At 39.2% G+C, this 21785-nt stretch overlaps 1 protein-coding gene and 1 non-coding gene across 2 annotated transcripts in view; one reads left to right on the forward strand and one right to left on the reverse strand.

Moving 5' to 3' along the window:
• The window catches only part of CSMD1 (CUB and Sushi multiple domains 1), a 1679419-nt gene that overhangs the window by 1000947 nt on the left and 656687 nt on the right, over positions 1-21785 (forward strand). The gene's annotated exons all lie outside the window — the stretch shown is intronic.
• LOC129645134 (U6 spliceosomal RNA) lies at positions 13730-13831 on the reverse strand. Its single transcript, XR_008711224.1, has one exon. It is a non-coding gene; the product is annotated as a U6 spliceosomal RNA (small nuclear RNA).

The following is a 21785-nucleotide window of genomic DNA, read 5'->3' on the forward strand; positions in this document are numbered from 1 at the left end:
GATTCCAGTTTGTGATACATCCAGCCTGGCATTCCTCATGATGTACTCTGCATATAAGTTAAATAAGCAGGGTGATAATATACAGCCTTGATGAATTCCTTTCCCAATTTTGAGCCAGTCCATTGTTCCAGGTGAGGTCCTAACTGTTGCTTCTTAACCTGCATAGGTTTCCCAGGAGGCAAGTAAGGTAGTCTGGTATTCCCATCTCTTTAAGACTTTTCCACAGTTTGTTGTGATCCACACAGTCAAAGGCTTTAGTGGAGTCAATGAAGCACAAATAGATGTTTTTTCTGGAATTCCCTAGCTTTCTCTTTTATCCAGTGAATGTCAGCAACTTGATCTCTTGTTCCTCTGTATATCTGGAGGCCCTTGGTTCATGTACTGTTAGAGCCTAGCCTTTAGTGTTTTAAGCATTACCTTGCTTGCATGAGTACAATTGTACAGTATCTTGAGCATTCTTTGGCACTTTCCTTCTTTGGTATTGGAATGAAAACTGACCTTTTTCAGTCCTGTGCCCACTGGTGAGTTTTCCAAATTTGCTGATATATTGAATACAACACTTGAACAATATCATCTTTTAGGATTTTAAATAGTTCAGCTAGAATTTTCTTACCTCCACTGGCTTTGTTTGTAGTAATGCTTCATAAGGCCCACTTGACTTCACACTCCAGGATATCTTGCTCTACATGACCACACCATTATGGTTATCAGTATCATTAAGACTCTTTCTGTACAGTTCTTCTGTGTATTCTTGCCACCTCTTCTTAATCTCTTCTGCCTCTGTTAGCTCCTATTTCTGCCCTTTATCATGCACATCTTTGCAGGAAATTTTCCCTTGGTATCTCTAATTTTCTTGACGATATTTCTAGTCTTTCCCATTCTATTGTATTCCTCCATTTCTTTGCATTGTTCATTGAAGAAGGCTTTCTTTTCTCTCCTTGTTATTCTCTGGAAATTTTTCTTCAGTTGGGTATATATTTCCCATTTTCCCTTGCTTTGCACTTCTTTTCTTTTCTCAGTTATTTGTAAAGCCTCCTTAGATAACCATGCTGCCTTCTTGTATGTCTTTTTCTGGGGGATGGTTTTGGTCACCACCTCCTGTGCAGTGTTAAGAATCTCCATCCATAGTTTTTCAGATATTCTGTCTACCAGATCTAATCCCTTGAATCTATTTGTCACCTACACTGCATAGTCAGAAGGGATTTGATTTAGCTCATACCTGAATGGTCTACTATTTTCCCACACTTTCCTCAACTTAAGCCTGAATTTTGCAATAAGGAGCTCATGATCTGAGCCACAGTCAGCTCCTGGTCTTGTTTTTGCTGACTGTATAGAGCTTCTCCATCTTCAGCTCAAAGAATATAATCAATCTTATTTTGGTATTTACCATCTGGTGATGTCCATGTATAGAGTTGTCTCTTGTGTTGTTGGAAAAGGGTGTTTTTTATGACCAGTGAGTTCTCTTGACAAAGCTCTGTTAGCCTTTGTCCTGCTTTATTTTGCACTCCAAGGCCAAACTTGCCTGTTAACTCCAGGTGTCTCTTGGCTTCCTGCTTTTGCCTTCCCATCCCCTATATTGAAAAAGACATCATTTTGTGGTGTTAATTTTAGAAGGTCTTTATAGATCTGGTCTGCTTCAGCTTCTTTGGCATCAGTGATTGTAGCATAGACTCAGATTACTGTGCTATTGAATGGTTTGCCTTGGAAATGAACCGAGATCAATCTGTTGTTTTTGAGACTGCATCCAAGTACTGCATTTCATATTCTTGTTGACTATGAGGCCTACTCCAAGTCTTCTAAGGGATCCTTGCCCACAGTAGTAGATATAATAATCATCTAAATTAAATTTGTCCATTCCCATCCATTTAGTTCACTGATTGCTACATCTCCTGCCATCTCCTGCCATCTCACGCTTGCCATCTCCTGCCTGACCATGTCCAATTTACCTTGATTCGTGGACCTAGCATTCTAGGTTACTTGGAAATATTGTTCTTTATAGCACTGGACTTTACTTTCACCACAAGACACATCCACAACTGAGAGTCATTTCAGCTTTGGCCCAGCCACCTCATTCTTTCTAGAGCTGTTAGTAATTACCCTTCACTCTTTCCCCATTAGACACCTTCTGACCCAGGGGACTCCATCCAGTGTCATATCTTTTTGCCTTTCACTCTGTTCATGGGGTTCTCCTGGCAAGAATACTGGAGTGGTTTGCCTTTTCTTTCTACAATGGACCATGTTTTGTCAACTCTATCACTTCACACACTTACTGTTATTTTTGTGGTGAGAATTTTTAAGATCTCCTTTGGGCTTCCCTGGTAGCTCAGAGGTTAAAGCGTCTGCCCGCAGTGCGGGAGACCTGGGTTTGATCCCTGGGTTGAGAAAATCCACTGGAGAAGGAAATGGCAGCCTACTCCAGTATTCTTGCCTGCAGAATCCATGGACGGAGGAGCCTAGTGGGCTACAGTCCACGGGGTCGCAGAGTCAGACATGACTGAGTGACTTCATTTTCGCTTTCACTTTCTCAGCAACTTTCAAATATACTTTGTTATTAGACTCAGTCACCATACGCATTATACCCTCGCTTTTTTTTCTTTATCCATTCATTTGCATGTCTTGGTCATTGTGAATAATGCTGCAGTGAACATGGTGCAGATTTACATGAGATCACTTCCTTGGGGTGTGCACCCAGAATCGGGACGCTGGATCATGTGGTTCTATTTTTATATTTTTGAGGAACCTCCGTACAGATTTTTCTGTGGCAGCTGCATCAGTGTACATGCTCACCATATGTTGATCCTTTAAGTGAAGTCTGCCTGAATCTAGAAATGTTGGTTCCAAAAATGAACTGGCTTATTGCACTTTATTCCAAAGGTAGTTTAAGGATAAAATTTGGCCGAGTTCTTCTCTCCGTTGCTTTGAATCCAAATAAAGAATCGGAAACTGCTTAAAGTATATAGAAATAGTGAATGTAATAAATGTTTTGATGGAAATCCTAGAGTCAGCATGAAATATGGTCTGTGTTATTCAGAATGAGGTTGGCTCTGCCTAGCTGCACTAATGTTATGACTCTAACATCTGTGTCATTATCCAAAACTGGACTTGAAAGAGATCAAAATATAGGAATAGGATAGTGCAGTCTGATTTTGGATGGCAAATAAGAGGATAGAATATATGCACATCATTTGGCAAGAAAGAGAAAACTTCAAAATGTACATCTAGATACGAACAAGTATGAAAGAGTCATTAAGAAGAGAAAATATATAATTTTAAAGTTGTTTGTTTCTACATTTAGAATAAGTCATCATTAAACTAAAATAGAATAAACTTTATGCTATTATTTCAAGCATGTTCACATGAGATTAGACCATGGTTTTCAATCATGTGAAACCAAACTTTACATTTTTCTAAATTTTCTAAAACACAGTATCCTAGTACTATCTGTCACATATTAACTCAATAAATAGTATCAAATAAAATGAAGCAAACTTCTAGCTTAAATTCAATGAATATCCTGTACAAATTAAGATTTGGGGCAAAATATTTTGATATCCAGCTAAGTAAAGAAGATATAATTTATTTGAGGAAAAACAAACAAACAATAAATTGGAAGTCTGAAGTCCTGGCTTCGAATCTAATTTATGTGTTGTGTGGTTTTTGGTAATTTATCAGACTTCTTGCCCAATAATCTCATGAGGAAAAATGATGACAATCTCACAAAATCATTATATATATTAGAGTAAGAGAATATGAAAACATTTTCAGTAGAAGAAAGACAAAGCACAAAATTTATATCCAAATAAGTGCTTTAAAATATTTAATCTTTCTTTCAATCCTTTGACACAGTGCTCAAATGCCCCCCGATCTGGAAGAACACTGACACTCACATATGTGTATTTGTGGAAGAGGTGGTGTTAGAATTTTCAATTCCCTTCAGGCAGATAGTTTCAAGCCATTACATGTAATTGCTTTAGAAAAGAAGCAGTAATGATGCCGTGCCCAGAATAAACAGCTCACTTGTGACTTTGTGAAAGACTCAGTAAGAGAACAAAATGAAAGAGCTTTGTCTTTGCTGATCCATGCCTGTCTGGGTCCACGTCCCAGGGATTACCATCATTAACTATGCACGGATGCTTTAAAGAGAGGTGTGTGCCCAGTAGATCTGTTTGGTGTATCGATGCAGCTTTCCTGCTCCTCAAACTCATTCCCATCTTCTTTCCTCCAGTAAAGAGTGTTCCTTTAGGGGAAGATAGTTGATAATAGAAGAAAAAGATGGAGTGGATAAATCAAAGTTGTTCTGAAGTAGAGAATTTAATTGAAATACAAGTTTTGCATTATCTACAAAAGGATAAAGATAAAGGATATTTATCTGCATAAAGACAAAGAGGAGAAAAAAATAATTGACTCTCCTTGGAGTGGAGTGGCTGGTAAAGTCTTCTTAAAAGTGAAAACTATGGAACTGATTCTGGAAATGGAGTGGGTGTTTTCTTTAGTTCTCTTAAACTTAGTTGTATGCTGGTAAACGGTTAATAGCCAGTTGGGTAGAAGAGCTTAATTTATAGCATTCTCTAATCTGCTTGGTCTAAACTTTTCCACACTGACCAATGCCTAGCTGTCCATATAGAGTCACTGGATATGACATTGGGAAGAGATGGGCATTAGTCCTCTCTTTGGTAATATTTCCACCAGGCAGTACTTTGGGAGTGCAGAAGAATGCCAACTACTGTAAAATAATTAAGAATGTATGAGATCTGAGTAGTTATTACCTCTATTTTTAATATAATTGCTTTAATTTTAAGTTTACATAATTTAATCACTAACATTGACTATTTTTAGCAATCAGCTTGCAGCTTTCCTGAGTATTTAGCATTGGTTTCTCACATTCAATTTTTCACACTCTTTCAGAGATATGGTAACCAGAAAGTAAGGGCATATTCTAAATGCTGGCACATATTATAATTTAAAGAACAGAAGATAATTATTTGCCAGCCCTTGAGGGCAAGAGTTATGGGGAAGATCTTAAGATTCTCCCTGTATTCTTGACTTATGGTTTGAAATCCTTTAATCAATAGATAAAGTTTGGGTTTTGGAGAAAGGAATGGCAAACCGCTTCAGTATTCTTGCCTTGAGAACCCCATGAATATTATGAAAAGGCAAAAAAATATGGCACTTAAAGATGAACTCCCCAGGTCAATAGGTGCCCAGGATGCTACTGCAGAAGAGTGGAAAAAATAGCTCTAGAAAAAATGAAGAGACTGAGCCAAAATGAAACAACTCAAATTGTGGATGTGACTGATGATGGAAATCCAATGCTGTAAAGAACAGTATTGCATAGGAACCTGGAATGTTAGGCCCATGAATCAAGGTAAAGTGGAAGTGGTCAAACAGGAGATGGCAAGAGTGAACATTGACATTTTAGCAATCGGTGAACTAAAATGGACTGGAATGAGCTAATTTAATTTAGGTGACCATTATACCTATGACTGTGGGCAAGAATCCCTTAGACGAAAGAGAGTAACCATCAGAGTCAACAAAAGAGTATGAAATGCAGTACTTGAGTGCAATCTAAAAAAGACAAAATGATCTCAGTTCATTTCCAAGGCAAACCATTCAATATCACAGTAACCCAAGACTATGCCCCAACCACTAATGCTGAAGAAGCGGAAGTTGAACAGTTCTATGAAGAGCTTCAAGACCTTCTAGAACTAACACCAAAAAGATGTCCTTTTAATCATAGGGCACTAGATGGCAAAACTAGGAAGTCAAGAGATACCTGGAGTAAATAACAGGCACATTTTGCCGTGGGGTACAAAATGAAGCAGGGCAAAGGCTAACAGAGTTTTGCCAAGAGAACACACTGGTCATAGCAAACATCCTTTTCCAAAAACACAAGAGATGACTCTACACATGGACATCACCAGATGGTCAATACTGAAATCATATTGATTATATTCTTTGTAGCCAAAGATAGAGAAGCTCTATAGAGTCAGCAAAAACAAGACCAGGAGCTGCCTGTGACTCAGGTCATGAATTCCTTATTGCAAAATTCACCTGAACTGAAGAAAGTAGGGAAAACCACTAGACCATTCAGGTATGACCTAAATCAAATCCCTTATGATTATAGAGTGGAAGTGACAAAGAGATCCAAGGGATTAGATTTGATAGACTGCCTAAAGAACTATGGAGAGAGTTACAGTAACAGTTGTAACAAAGTTACAAACTGTACAATGCCAGTAGTACAAAATTGTACAAAGTACAACTGTACAAAGATGTACAAAGACAGATGTACAAAGTGCAATGACAGTTCTACAAAGTTACAACCACAGTGTTACAATGACAAAGTTATTGCACAAAGACAGTTGTACACTATGTAGAACTATGGGCATAGAGTTACAATGGCAGTTGTATAAAGCTGTACAAAGTGCAACTGTACAAAGTTGTACAAAAGTGCAACGAAGTTGTACCAAGTACAACAAAGTGGTACAAAGCTGTCTTTGTACAAAGACAGTTGTACAAAGTACAATATCAGTTGTACAAAGTCAGGCAGATATACTGCCTGAAGAACTATGGACAGAGTTATAATGACAGTTTGTACAAAATTATAAACTGTACAATGACAGTTGTACAAAGTTACAACTAAGTGACATTGTACAGCAGGCAGTGATAGAAGCCATCCCTAAGAAAAAGAAATGCAAAAAGGCAAAACGGTTGTCTGAGGAGGCCTCACAAATAATTGAGAAAAGAAGAGAAGCGAAAGGCAAAGAAGAAAAGGAAAAATATATCCATCTGAATGCAGAGTTCCAAAGAATAGCCAGGAGAGATAAGAAAGCCTTCCTAAGTGATCAATGCAAAGAAATAGAGGGAAACAATAGAATGGGAAAAACTAGAGATCTCTTCAAGAAAATTAGAGATACCAAGGGAACATTTCCTGCAAAGATGGGCACAATAAAGGATAGGAATGATATGGAACCAACAGAAGCAGAAGATATTAAGAAGAGGTGTCAGGAATACACAGAAGAACTATACAAAAAAGTCCTTAATGGCCCAGATAACCATGATGGTGTGATCACACACCTAGAGCCAGACATCTTGGAGTGCAAAGTCAAGTGGACCTTAGGAAGCATCACTACAAAGAAAGCTAGTGGAAGTGATGAAATTCCAGTTGACCTATTTCAAATACTAAAAGATGATACTGTGAAAGTGTTGCCACTCAGTATCTCAACAAATGTGGAAAACTCAGCATTGGCCATGGGACTGGGAAACGTCCGTTTTCATTTCAATCCCAAAGAAAGGCAATGCCAAAGAATGTTCAAACTACCACACAATTTCACTAATCTCACAAGCTAGTTAAGTAATGCTCAAAATTTTCCCAGCTAGGCTTCAACAGTACATGAACCGTGAACTTCCAGATGTTCAAGCTGGATTTGAACCACAGATCAAGTTGACAACATCTGCTGGATCATTGAAAAAGCAAGAGTTCCACAGTACATCATATGAAATGCTGGACTGGATGAAGCACAAGCTGGAACCCCGATTGAAGGGAGAAATATCAATAACTTCAGATATGCAGATGACACCATGCCTATGGCAGAAAGCAAAGAGAAACTAAAGAGCTTCTTGATGAAGGTGAAATAGGAGAGTGAAAAAGCTGGTTTAAAATTCTACATTCAACAAACTAAGATCATGGCATCCAGTCCTATCAATTTATGGTAAATAAATGGGGGAAAAGTGGAAACAGTGACAGACTTTATTTTCTTGGTCTCCAAAATCACTATAGATGGTGACTGTAGCCATGAAATTAAAAGACAGTTGCTCTTTGAAAGAAAAGCTATGACAAACCTAGACAGCATATTAAAAAGCAGAAATATTACTTTACCAATAAAGGTCCATATAGTCAAAGTTATGGTTTTTGCAGTAGTCGTGTGTGGATGTGAGAGTTGGAGCATAAAGAAAGCTGAGTGCCAAAGAATTGATGCTTTCAAATTGTGGTTCTGGGGAGAAGATTCTTGATTTCTTCTTCACATAGAAGAAGAAATCTTCACATAGAAGATTTCTATGGCCTTCAGCACTTTACCAGTCCCTTGGACTGCAAGGAGCTCAAACCAGTCAATCCTAAACGAAATCAGTTTTGAATGTTCATTGGAAGGACTGGTACTGAATCTGAAGCTCCAAATCTTTGGTCACCTGATGTGATGAACTGACTCATTGGAAAAGACCCTGATGCTGGGAAAGATGGAAGGCAGGAGGAGATGGGGATGACAGAGGATGAGATGGTTGGATGCCGTCACCAACTCACTGGACATGAGTTTGAGCAAGCTCTGGGATTTAGCGATGGACAGGGAAGCCTGGCATGCTGCAGTCCATGGGGTGTCAAAGAGTCTGACACAACTGAGCAACTGAACAGATGAACATTATGTAAATTTTATGAACTTATCTTCTGAAATCAAGATTCCAGGATAAATATCAGAACCTCAGACGGGCAGATCACCAACTCAATGGACATACATTTGAGTGACCTATGGGAGACAGTGAAGGACAGGGAAGCCTGGCGTGCTGCAGTCCATGGGGGTAACAAAGACTTGCTTAGAAACTGAACAGCAACAACGTGAGCACATCAGGATCTTTTCTGTCTGTTTTCTGCCAGTTTCTACAAACATTGTAAGAAATCTTGTGCTTAGTAAAATGCATTCTAGATTGAGATTTTTTTAATACATATTTGATTGCAATGCTTGTGGAATAATAAAAATCACTGAAAAAAGTTTTCCTTATTATTTTTCTTCTGATTTTACTTAACCAATTGTATTTTTATTGTTGAATGATTGTATTTTCATTCTCATCAAAAACACAGTGAAGCTAAAAATGTATTATCATAAACTTTCTGGTGTAATCAGTGCCATAAGAAAAGAATGAAAATAAATCCTTTATACAAGCTGAAAAGCTTGTTTTATATACATGAAGTAAAAATGTATGATTTCAAAAGCACCAGAGAAAAAATAGTTAGAATGCTTTGTAAATGCCCAAAACCAGAATGCAACATCCTGTACAAGCTGGCCGTATGTTGTAACACAGCGTTTAGAATGGCAGATCCCGCCTTCTGAGGTGTGGAAGACACAGCCCAACATCAGCAGACAAAGCTGTGCATGTGCTGATGTTTGGACAGAGACTGACACAGCAAATGGTCTCTCCTCTACGGCTCTTACTTTGTGGAAACTATGGTTTAAAAATCTGTGTAAAGTTATTCTCTTCCCCAGTGCCATCTTTTAGGTTGAAATGCAAAAGAAAATAATAGTAATGGTGATAATGCTTACTGTCAACCTTGCATTGATTTCAGTTCATTTATGAGCAAGTTATTTTCCTGACAAGCATGGCTCTCTAAGAAATGAGAATAAACTAAAGAGGAGCACACAGAGAAGGGCAGCAGAGAGCCTGCACTCTTTCTATGGCCTTCAGCACTTTACCTGGCCCTGGCCTGATTGAAACACATTTCTTCTAAATAACGTACCTGATACAATTTTAGGAAAATATGTAAGTGCATCAGTGTTTTCCTTTTAGAAGATTCAGAACCTTGCTATGTTTTAAGAAAATACTAGATATAAAGAAAGACTCATAAAACTAAAATTTGGCAAGAATTTGAACTATTCATTCTGATGAAATAAAAATCCTAGGAGAGTTTTAGAAGGTGATTGTTCCTGTCAGTGGTGATCCTTGTAATCTTCATGGAATAACTATATCATACCTGGGATTTTGTGAAATGTTGTTGTGCCTACAGCTGCTTGGTATCCTGGAAAACTTGTCATGTATGTAGGGAGGGTGCCATTGTTGTTTCCATTTGCCCTGGAGGAAACTGAGCCTTGGGATTTCAACTAACTTTATTCACCTGGACATTCATTCATTTTCTCAACAGATAGATAAACTGCTGATCATGCACCTTATCTTTTTATTTTTTAGCTGAATATATTTGATAACAGTCTAGGCATCACATCAGACTTTCCCACCTGGGGATCTGGCAAAGGAACTGGGAACTCCCAGGGAATCTGAATTTCGAGGACAGTGAGATTTGATTACAGAACTTCTACAGGACTGGGGAAACAGAGTCTTGGAGGGCACAGACAAAACCATGTGTGTACCAGGACCCACAGGAAAGGAGCAGCGACCCCACAAGACACTGAGCTAGACCTGCTTGTCAGTGTCTGAGGGTTTCCTGTGGAGGTGTGGGCTGGCAGTGGCCTGCTGCAGGGACAGCAGCAGCAGTCCTGGGAGGTGTGTGTTGCCACAAGCCATCTTGCAGGTCGCCATTAGCCCTGCCATAGAGCCTATAGACTCCAGGACTGGATTGCCTCAGTCCAAACAACTAACAGGGAAGGAGCACAGCCCCACCCATCAGCAGACAATTGGATTATTGAGCAGAGCCCTGACCAGCAGAGCAAAATCCAACTTTACCCACAGCCAGCCCCTCCCATCAGGAAGTCTACACAAGCCTCATCCCCCTCCATCAGTGGGCAGATAGAAAAAACACAAAGTCGAATTCCATAGGCTCTAGAATAAAACCACAATCAGAGAGAGCTAACCAAAATGATCACATGGCCTTATGTAACTCAATACAGCTACAAGCCCTACCATGCTGGGCCACTAAAGATGGACGGGTCATGGTGGAGAGTTCTGACAAAACATGGACCACTGGAGAAGTAAATGGGAAACCACTCCAATATCCTTACCTTGAGAATTCCATGAACAGAATGAAAAGGCAAAAAGGATATGACACTAGAAATGAGCCTCCCAGGTCAGTAGGTGTCCGATATGCTATTAGGGAAGATCAGAGATATAGCTCCAGAAAGAATGGAGAGGCTGAGCCAAAGCAGAAGCTACACTCAGCTGTGGATGCATCTGGTGGTGAAAGTAAAGTCCTATCCTAGACTTTACCCCAGTCTGTACCCCAACCACCAATGCCAAAGAAACTGACGTGGACCAGGTCTATGAAGACCTACAAGACCTTCTAGAACTAATACCACAAAAATATGCTGTTTTTATCATACAGGATAGGAGTGAAAAAGTAGGAATTCAAGAGACCTGAATTAACAGGCAAATTTGGCCTTGGAGTACAAAATGAAGCAGGGCAACAGAGTTTTGTCAAGAGAACCCACTGGTCATAGCAAACACCCTCTTCCAACAACACAAGAGAAGACACTACACATGGACATCACCAGATAGTCAATACTGAAATCAGATAGATTATATTTTTTAAAGATGAATATGGAGAACCTCTATGCACTCCAGCCAAGCAACACCCAGAGCTGACCTGGTTCAGATCATGAGCTCCTTATTGCAAAATTCAGGCTTAAATGGAAGAAATTAGGGAAAACCAGTAGACCATTCAGATATGACCTAAATCAAATCTCTTATGATTATGCAGTGGAGATGATGACTAATAGATTCAAGGATTTAGATCTGGTAGATAGAGTGCCTGAAGAACTACAGACGGAGGTTCATAACATTGTAAAGAGGTGGTGACCAAAATCATCCAAAGAAAAAGAGATGCAAGAAAGCAAAGTGGTTGTCTGAGGAGGCCTTACAAATAGCTGAGAAAAGAAGAGAAGAAAAAGGCAAAGGAGAAAGGGAAAGATACACCCATCTGAAGGTAGAGTTCCAGGGAATAGCAAGGAGAGATAAGAGAGCCTTCTTAAGTGAAAAATGCAAAGAAATAGAAGAGAATAGTAGAATGGGAAAGTCTAGAGATCTCTTCAAGAATACTGGAGACACCAAGGGAACATTTTATGCAAAGAGGGGCACACTAAAGGACAGGAAAATCAAGGGCCTAGCAGAAGCAGAAGAGATTAAGAAGAGGTAGCAAGACTACACAGAAGAGCTATTAAAAAAAAAAGTCTTAATGACCCTGAAAACCATGAGGGTGTAGTCACTCACCTAGAGACAGACATCCTGGAATGTGAAGTCAAGTGAGCCTTAGGAAGCATTACCAGGAACAAAGCTAGTGGAGGTGATGAAATTTCAGCTGAGCTATTTCAAATCCTAAAAGATAATGCTGTTAAATTGCTCGACTCAATATACCAGCAAGTTTGGTAATTTGAGCAGTGGCCACAGGATTAGAAATGATCAGTTTTCATTCCAATCCCAAAGAAAGGCAATGGCAAAGAATGTTCATACTATTGCACAGTTGTGCTCATTTCTCATGCTAGTTATGTAATGCTCAAAATCCTTCAAGCTAGGTTTCAACAGTATGTGAACAAAGGACCTGAAGATGTACTGCTGGATTTAGAATAGAAATGGGAACCAGAAATCAAATTGTCAACAACCATTGTATCATTGAAAAAGCAAGAGAATTCCAGAAAGACATTTACTTCTGCTTAATTGAGACCACGCTAAAGGCTTTGATTGTGTAGATCACAAAAAACTGTTGAAAATTCTTAAAGAGATGTGACTATTGGACCACCTTACCTGTCTCCTGAGGAACCTGTATGCACATCAAGAAGCAACAGTTAAAAACTTACATGGAAGAATGGACTGGTTCAAAATTGGGAGAGGAGTATGTCAAGGCTGTACATTGTCACTCTGCTTATTTAACTTCTATGCAGTGCACATCATGTGAAATCCTGGGCTGGATGAATCACAAACTGGAATCAAGATTTCCAGGAGAAAGATTAACAACCTCAAGTATGCACGTGATACCACACTAATGGCAGAAAGTGAAGAGGAACTAAAGAACCTCTTGATGAAGGTGAAAGAAGAGAATGAAAACCTGGCTTAAAACTCAACATCCAAAAGACTAAGATCATGACATTCTGTCCCATCACTGCATGGCAAAAATGGGGAAAGAGTGAAACAGTGACAGGCTGTTTTCTTGGGCTCCAAAATCACTGCAGATTGTGACTGCAACCATGAAATTAAAAGACACTTACTCCTTGGAAGAAAAGCTGTGACAAGCCTGACAGTATATTAAAAAGCAGAGACCTAAATTTGCCAACAAAGGTCCATATAATCAAAGCTGTTTTTCCAAATAGTCATGTATAGATGTGAGAGTTGGACCATAGAAATGACTGAAAGCTGAAGAATTGATGCTTTTGAATTGTGATACTGGAGAATGCTGTGAGAGTCCTTTGGACAGCAAGGAGATCAAGCCAGTCAATCCTAAAGGAAATCAGCCCTGAATATTCGTTTAAAAGCTGATACTGAAGCAAGCTCCAATAGTTTGCCCACCTGATGTGAAAAACCAACCCACTGGAAAAGACCTTGAACCTGGCAAAGATTGAGGGCAGGAGAAGAAGTGGGTGGCAGGATGAGATGTTTAGATGGCAACCCTGACTCAGTGGACATGAGTTTGAGCAAACTCTGGAGATAGGGAAGGACAGGGAAGCCTGGTGTGCTGCAGTCCATTGGTTCACAAAGATTCAGACTTGACTTAGAGACTGCTGCTGCTCCTGCTAAGTCGCTTAGGTAGTATCCGACTCTGTGCAACCCCAGAGACGGCAGCCCACCAGGCTCCCTCGTCCCTGGGATTCTCCAGGCAAGAACACTGGAGTGGGTTGCCATTTCCTTCTCCAATGCATGAAAGTGAAAAGTGAAAGTGAAGTCGCTCAGTCGTATTTGACTCTTCGCGACCCCATGGACTGCAGCCCACCAGGCTTCTCCATCCATGGGATTTTCCAGGCAAGAGTACTGGAGTGGGGTGCCATTGCCTTCTCCGGACTTAGAGACTAAACAACAACAAATATTTGACATAAATATGAAACGCTTCATGAGTTTGAACATCATCCTTTTTTAGGGCCCATGCTAACCTTCTCTGTCATTTGAATTTCAATGTCTGCATTACTAAAGCAGCACCAATATATACTTTTATATGAACAGATATTTCATTGACATAATTTAATGGTTTTTGAGGCGTATTCTTCAATCTGTTCTTATGAGGTCGAGAGAGAGGAGTGAAGAGAATGATTCTAAAGAAAGGAGAGTAAGGTATAGAAGCAGGAGCTCTTTCCAGCATGCTGAATAAAACAAAGGTAAAAAGCAAACCCTCAGAATCTCAATACTGAATTCATAGATTAGAGAGAAGCTGGGTCTCTGCCTGATTTTCACAGCATTTCTAGGGTTCTCTAAGGGACATTTCAGATATCAAGCTGCTTCCTTCGATAAATACCTCGTTGTACCTCAGTGCTTACTTTAATTCATTTTAGATAAGATCTATAGCCTTGTTTCCACACACGCTGAGACTTTGTGTTTATTCCATTTAAGTGATTTTTCACAATATTTCCCCCAAGGGTTATTTAGAACCCTATTGAGTCAATTATTTGATTAAAATTAAGTTTGGTAACAAACAAACAAGATACTGATTATTTCCCCTAACAAATTATATCTTATTTGGTCAAAACAATACATAAGTAAAGGATACACACAAACTAATATTGTTGCAGTAATTTTAAGTACAATTATTAGTATTCAGGATGTTAAATTTCAAACCAAGTAGAAAATTATTTTTCTAAGTGTTGTTAACCCCTTAGATTGTATATGTTCCTTGGATGTAATTTTAAAATGTCAGATGGGTAACTTTATACATATATATGTGTGTGTGTGTGTGTGTGTGTATGTATGTATGTATGTGTGGGCTTCCCTGGTGGCTCAATCAGTAAAGAATCTGTCTACAATGCAAGAGACCTGAGTTTGATCCCTGGGTTGGAAAGATCCCCTGGAGGAGGGCATGGCAACCCACTCCAGTATTCTTGCCTGCAGAATCCCATGGACAGAGGAGCCTGGCAGGCTATGATCCATGGGGTCACAAAGAGTTGGATATGACTGGGTGACTAAGCACAGCCCCATATGTATGTGTACATATATGTGTGTTGGGGGGAGGAGAATAGTGTGTGCATATTCATCTGCATGTGTTTGTGTATATTAATATCCCAAATAATCAAACATAAGTAGAAAAGGTATCTTTTTTTAAAAAAGACTGAATTCCTTGATGCATAGATAGACAAAATAAAATCCTGATTAAATATAGTATTTTATTTTTTAATCCTTTTTTAAAAGTTTTTATTGGCATATAGTTGCTTTCCCTGGTGGCTCAGATTGTAAAGAATCTGCCTACAATGCAGAAGACCTGGGTTTGATCCCTGGGTTGGTAAGATCCCCTAGAGAAGAGAATGGCAACCCACTCCAGTATTTTTGCCTGGAGAATCTCATGGACAGAGAAGCCTGGTGGGCTACAGCCAAGGGGTCATAAAGAGTTGGACACAAGTGAACAACTTTCACTCCCTATATTGGCTTTGCAAATATAGTGTTGTTTATTTGTTCAGTTCAGTTCAGTTCAGTCACTCAGTTGTATCCAACTCTTTGCGACCCCATGAATCGCATCACGCCAGGCCTCCCTGTCCGTCACCAACTCCTGGAGTTCACTCAGACTCACGTCCATCAAGTCAGTGATGCCATCCAGCCATCTCATCCTCTGTCATCCCCTTCTCCTTCTGCCCCCAATTTCCTCCCAGCATCAGAGTCTTTTCCAATGAGTCAACTCTTCGCATGAGGTGGCCAAAATACTGGAGTTTCAGCTTTAGCATCATTCCTTCCACAGAAATCCCAGGGCTGATCTCCTTGCAGTCCAAGGGACTTTTAAGTTTGTATGCTGCTGCTAAGTCGCTTCAGTCATGTCCAACCCTGTGCTATCCCATAGACGGCAGCCCACAAGGCTCCCCCGTCCCTGGGATTCTCCAGGCAAGAACACTGGAGTGGGTTGCCATTTCCTTCTTCAATGCATGAAAGTGAAAAGTGAAAGTCAAGTCGCTCAGTCGTGTCTGACTCTTAGCGACCCCATGGACTGCAGCCTACCAGGCTTCTCCGTCCATAGGATTTTCCAGGCAAAAGTACTGGAGTGGGGTGCCATTGCCTTCTCTGTTACGTTTGTATAAAGTTGTGTATATAGTTGTGTTAGTTTCTACTATACAGCTATTCATGTATATATACTCCCTCTATTTTGGATTTCCTTCCCATTTAAGTTAAATATATATTTTTGGGGCCTTTAGTCATGGAAATTTCATCTTCAGAGTGTGTGTTGTGTTGCCTTCATAACAAGCTCTTGCCTACTTTGACCCTGACTCTTTCCATAAGCTTTGTGGATAGTTCTAATGGTGCTAGAATCAGGGTCCCTATTTTCCTTGTGAATCTGGATATCTTAGTTAGAAATCTGTATTCAGCACTGTGGTGAGATGAAGGTCTAGCCATTCCTCATATGAAGATAAGAGAGAAAATGGTCTTGATTTTTCTATTTTCATTGAACTGGTGTAGTGGCAGGTAAAATAATACAAGGCAGGTAAAAATCAGATTTCTCACCTTAGTTGATTTTTCCTCATGGGGAAAAAAAATTCAGTGCTATTGACCCCCATCAACATGACCCCAGTAAGATATTTTGCAAATCATACCCTAGGGAATATTAAGCCATCTGTACTTTCTGACTAGTTTCCATTTGTACAGACTATCACAGTTTTGGAAGAGAATTGATTCAAGTGATTAACATGGAACTGGAGGGCAAACCCTTCTTTGTATAAAGGTATTTTAATTTTGAGATATAAACTTTGATTCCTTGACCCATCTGATGGCTGGAGATTTACAGTCAGCGTCAGTGAAGTTTGAACAAAGCTTTATCTCAGTGCCATCAAAGGCATGACTGAATCCCATCCTTTCTGTGGAGTCTTAGCCATGTGTCTTATAACTGCTTACAGAAGACTTCTGCTTCAGGGTCTCTTAATAAAGTCAGACTTGGCTGATCCCAGACTGAATGGCTGAGCTTCACCTTGCAGACAGCCTGGTGTACAAAAAGTCTATCCTGGAGTCTTAACAAATAAACAACAACCAAAAGAGACCAGATTCATAGAGCACTTGTGGGGTGTCAGGTGCCATACAGATCACTAGTTCGTTTAATCTTCTTAACAATCCCATGAAGTTGACATTAGAACCATGCTCTCCTACAAATGAGGTAACAGACAAACCCAGAGGTAAAGGAATGTATACAACATCCCAAGGCTCATACACATCTGAGGAGAATTTGATCTTAAATATTCCGACTCCAGAGCCCAAACTCCTAACCACTACCTTAGACTCATCTTGTGTTATTAAATCAAAGAATACAGATGAAGGTATTTACAGATGAGCTGTAAAATGTCAGGTAGGTATGTTGATAATATATCTTATTTCCAGGGGCACATTGATGAGCATACAGTCAGTCCTGAATAAAACTTGATTATTAGTGTATTGTTCAAAATGAACACCGTGTGACTTGGTTTTGCTCTTACAAGTTTGAAATTATGACTATTCTTTTAGATTACACAATCAAGACAGGCTCTGACTTGGAAATTTTATTTTCATGTTTTAGATTCATATGACATTGTCTCTCTAAGGAAGTTAACATTTTATAGTCCACTTGGGAATGTTATTTTATGCCGTATGATTTTTCTCCCTACTTCTATTGCATATTGGTAACTCAAGATATTTACTGATATTTTTTATGAGAGTGTTAAGGGAATTAATATACTAGAGTTTGTAATTGATTTGCACTTGTTTGAAAAGCCCATGCTGTTAATAAAAACAGCACTGCTTTCCCGTTATCTGTTTTATCATGTCAGCATTGCCTTTCTCCTACAGTGGGAGATCCAAAGGGACTGATTCACGGTTTATTCCTCATTTCAAAGAAGGAAAAATAGGGTTACCCAGGAGTGGTTGGTAAAGAGAAAACCTACTGTGTTTCAAAGATCTGAATGCTACATGGAGTTCCAGATATCCACAGAGCAAGTGACCTGTTTTCCAAATTAAAAAAAAAAAAAAAAAAAAGGTCAGGGTAATGTACTAGACTAGAGCCCAATATTATATTATTTTTGTCACAGCACCTACACAAGAAATCAACAAAAAAGGTCCTCTCTGTAATAGTCTTCATTATCCACTTCTCACTTCTCAAACAGCTATAGGAGAAAATAGAAATCATTTTACTTCCCTAAACCTCCCTGCTATGCCACAGAAATCAGTTGCTATGAATATTTAGTACTGAGTTCCTAGAACTGGAACAACTTGCATGTTATTTCAAGAATTGTGTGCTATTTATATAAATTGTTCCTGAATACTTATATTAGCATTTAGGAAATGAGACTAAATTAAAGTAGATGTTACCACTCCATGTTCAGTTTAATGACAATGTTCTGAAGACCTAAAATTAAGAGAATATGCTATTTATATTAGATTATCTACCATATGAGAAGGCTTCTCTGGTGGCTCAGACAGTAAAGAATCTGTCTGCAATGCAGGATACCTGAGTTTGATCCCTGGGTTGGGAAGATCCCCTGGAGAAGGAAATGGCAACCCACTTTAGTATTCTTGCCTGGAGAATCCCATGGACAGAGTAGCCTGGTGGGCTACAGTCCATGGGGCCACAAAGAGCTGGACACGACTGGGTGACTAACACTTTTCACCATATGAAGTATATACATTTAATATACATTACTTCATAAGTCTAGAATGGCATTGTTAACACAAAGAGCAAAACAAGTGGCACATAAAACAATTCCTTCAGGATTAATAGGAAATCCTTAAATTGCAGGCACAAATCCAAATAAATTTATTGAAAAGATTTAATTAAAAAAAAACTATTATGAATGCATACTCCTTTCAACATGACTGAAATTCACTTTAAGATCGAAATGATGCAAAAAATATTTAGAATAATTCCCACTAAGCCAAGTTATGTAGAATAGTTATGGTTGTAAATCTGTGCATGAGATCAATCTTTCATACGCTGAAATGCAATCATCAATAAGACAGAAGTTCTTTCCACTCCAATATTTCACACAGTGACCATTTGATTTTAATGAAATAAACATCATCTTCTAACTAAGTTTACATGCTAATTGGTTTAGGTGTTATATTGTGAGAGAAATAACCTACTGAAGCTTTTGAACCCCTCTTTTATTTGAATAGGACCCTGGTAGCTCAGATGGTAAAGTTTCTGCCTGTAATTCAGGAGACCCGGGTTCAATCCCTGGGTCAGGAAGATCCTCTGGAGAAGGAAATGGCAACCCATTCCAGTATCCTTGCCTGGAAAATCCCATGGACAGAGGAGCCTGATAGGCTACAGTCCATGGGGTCTCAAAGAGTCGGACAGACTGAGCGACTTCACTTTCACTTCCTTTTAATAACAATAAGGTCATTATTGTTATAATATCACTATGACTTACCTTTACACTACCTCTGTGTTAGTTTGAATCTGGGTATTTCTAGGTGGGAAAGTCATCATTCTTGTTCCTAATCTAAAATTTTTTGTTATACAATGTATAATGTATATATTTACCACTAATCAAAAATTGCAAGAGAGAAAGAAAGAAGAGAGGATGGAAGGAGGGAAACAAGGGAAGGAGGGGGAAATAAAGAAGGAAAATTCCCTGTGATTATAAAGGAAATGTTCTTTATTGTTTGTACCACTGCGTTTCTACATTTTAGCATCCTCAGATGACCTATTCCTATTGATGTTAGTGTCCTTCTTGTCTCATCAAGAGACTTTGCTACAATTCCTGAGAAACAACCTATGAACGTTCCTTTGATTCATCTTCAATGCTCCTGGCTTTGTCTAGCTTCAGAGCCTCAGCATGAGTCCTGTACCTGAGGCCGAGTAGGGCCTCAATTTGGGTTATAAATTACTAAGCGGCTACCTTAGGGGTTGAGGTAGTTCAGGTGGGTGACCCACTAGAACGCTTATGGGAATATCAGCCACCTGAAATTTCCTTCCTGTGTTTGTACTCTACTGTGAAAGTCGCTCAATTGTGTCCGACTCTTTGCGACCCCGTGGACTATACAGTCCATGGAATTCTCCAGGCCAGAATACTGGAGTGGGTAGCTGTTCCCCTCTCCAGGGGATCTTCCCAACCCAGGGATCACACCCAGGTCTCCCGCATTGCAGGCAGATTCTTTACCAGCTGAGTCACCAGGGAAGCCCAAGAACACTGGAGTGGCTAGCCTATCCCATTTCCAGTGGATCTTACCAACCCAGGAATCAACCCAGGGTCTTCTGCATTGCAGGTGGATTCTTTACCAGCTAAGCTACATGGGAAGCCCTTCCTGTGCTTGGAAGTTCCCCAAATCTATTATTTCAACACAGTTTCTTTAGTGCTTAAAGATATTTCTGTCCTTATTAAGTGCTCAGTAAATAATTTAAATGAATGGATAATTTTTACAAAGCATTCACAGAACTTACCTTCTAAAAACGTCTGCTATTTTATATCCAATATGCTTTTCAGCATATTAGATAAGTATTAGATAAGAGTGAACCAGGCTCATAAAATTAGTGTTTACTCTACTTAGTAGGATAACCTAGTTGAAATGTTTTATCCTTGTAGTACCTTTAAAGAATATAATATCTGGTAGGGGGAGCATTTGGCATTAAACATTTTATTTTTAATTCCACTCTGATGTTTTCTTTTTTATTTATTTACATTTCTAAAGAGCCTTTTCAGAGAACCTATTGCATATTCATTTCTGAGGCTGACAATGTGTTTGCATGCTTTATGATGTATACATAAGAAATCTGATAACAGTGTTTGTAGTTCTTAATCCCATTCAGCTAAACTATAATTATTATAACACAACTTGTTTTTTAAAGTGAAATAGAAGTTTGGACAATTTTTAATTTTCTTTGCGTTTCATAGCACAGTGATTTTGTGGGCAGGCAGAAAAGTGTGGCTCAGAGGGAGGGCAGAGGTGGACAGGAGACAGTGGGGGCTGTGGAGGCCTCGCTTCCATATGACTCCTGCACAGGTGGCGTGTGTGAGTCACAGTATCCAGGGAGGGTGAGGAAGCTAGGAGAGGATGAAATGCAGAGAGCAATAAGATGGGATGCAGAAAAATCGTATCACAAACATTAAGGAAGGGGAGAGATAAACAGGCAAAGCGTTAAAAGTGCTAAGTACCAGAGGGTCAGCTGTGTCCACTGAAAAAAGGGCCACAGATTTGGTATTAATGAGAAAAGGACAGATGCAAACTTTGAACCAAAATGACATTTCTCCTTAGAACTCCACTTTCACTTTTCATTGTTCTTTTAGTCTCTTCACTGGAAGAAAGTTCTTCTTGATGTTCCAAACTCTTTTTTATTTTTCTTTGCTTGCAAGTGGGTTTAAGTTGAATCTATTTTAAAAGGGCTTGGCATTAAAATTCTGAACCTAAAAGATGCCAGTTAATATGCCTGCTTTCCAGATTACTACTGAAGGGAATATCCAGTTTCCAGAAGGACCTCACTCGTTGTTTATTAAAAAAACAAAACAAAACAAAACAAAACAAACCGGTTATCACAAGTGAAGTGTTTAAATAGTAACCTAAATAGTCTTAAGTATATTAATTAAAAAAAAAAAAATTGTTGGTCATGCAAATGTTTAGTGTTGTGTAGACCTTTCCTGGATGTGAATGATTTTGCCGTTTACAATTGATTTTAATGCATTTTGAGTGAGCGTGGAAGAGAAGAAGTCCATGAATGAAAACAGTGTAGTTGCTGGCATTATCATTGACCAGCAGCTCAACCAGTTTGGAAACCAGCTCACGTTCAGGTGACCTCAGGGCACATTACTGCAAGAAAGGATCATCTTAACCCCAGAACACAGGGAAATGGAAAAGATGAGATTTATAACAGGAAAGCAAACACACACACACAACAATTGTGCAGCCCCAGAAACTGGGTTGCTATGATTATCTGACCTACTTAAAACTGTTTTCCCTTCTTTTGTTGGCTAGTATCCTAAGGCATGGTAGAACTAATTCGC

Source organism: Bubalus kerabau, chromosome 2 (assembly GCF_029407905.1).
Source record: "Bubalus kerabau isolate K-KA32 ecotype Philippines breed swamp buffalo chromosome 2, PCC_UOA_SB_1v2, whole genome shotgun sequence".
Classification (NCBI taxonomy): domain Eukaryota; kingdom Metazoa; phylum Chordata; class Mammalia; order Artiodactyla; family Bovidae; genus Bubalus; species Bubalus kerabau.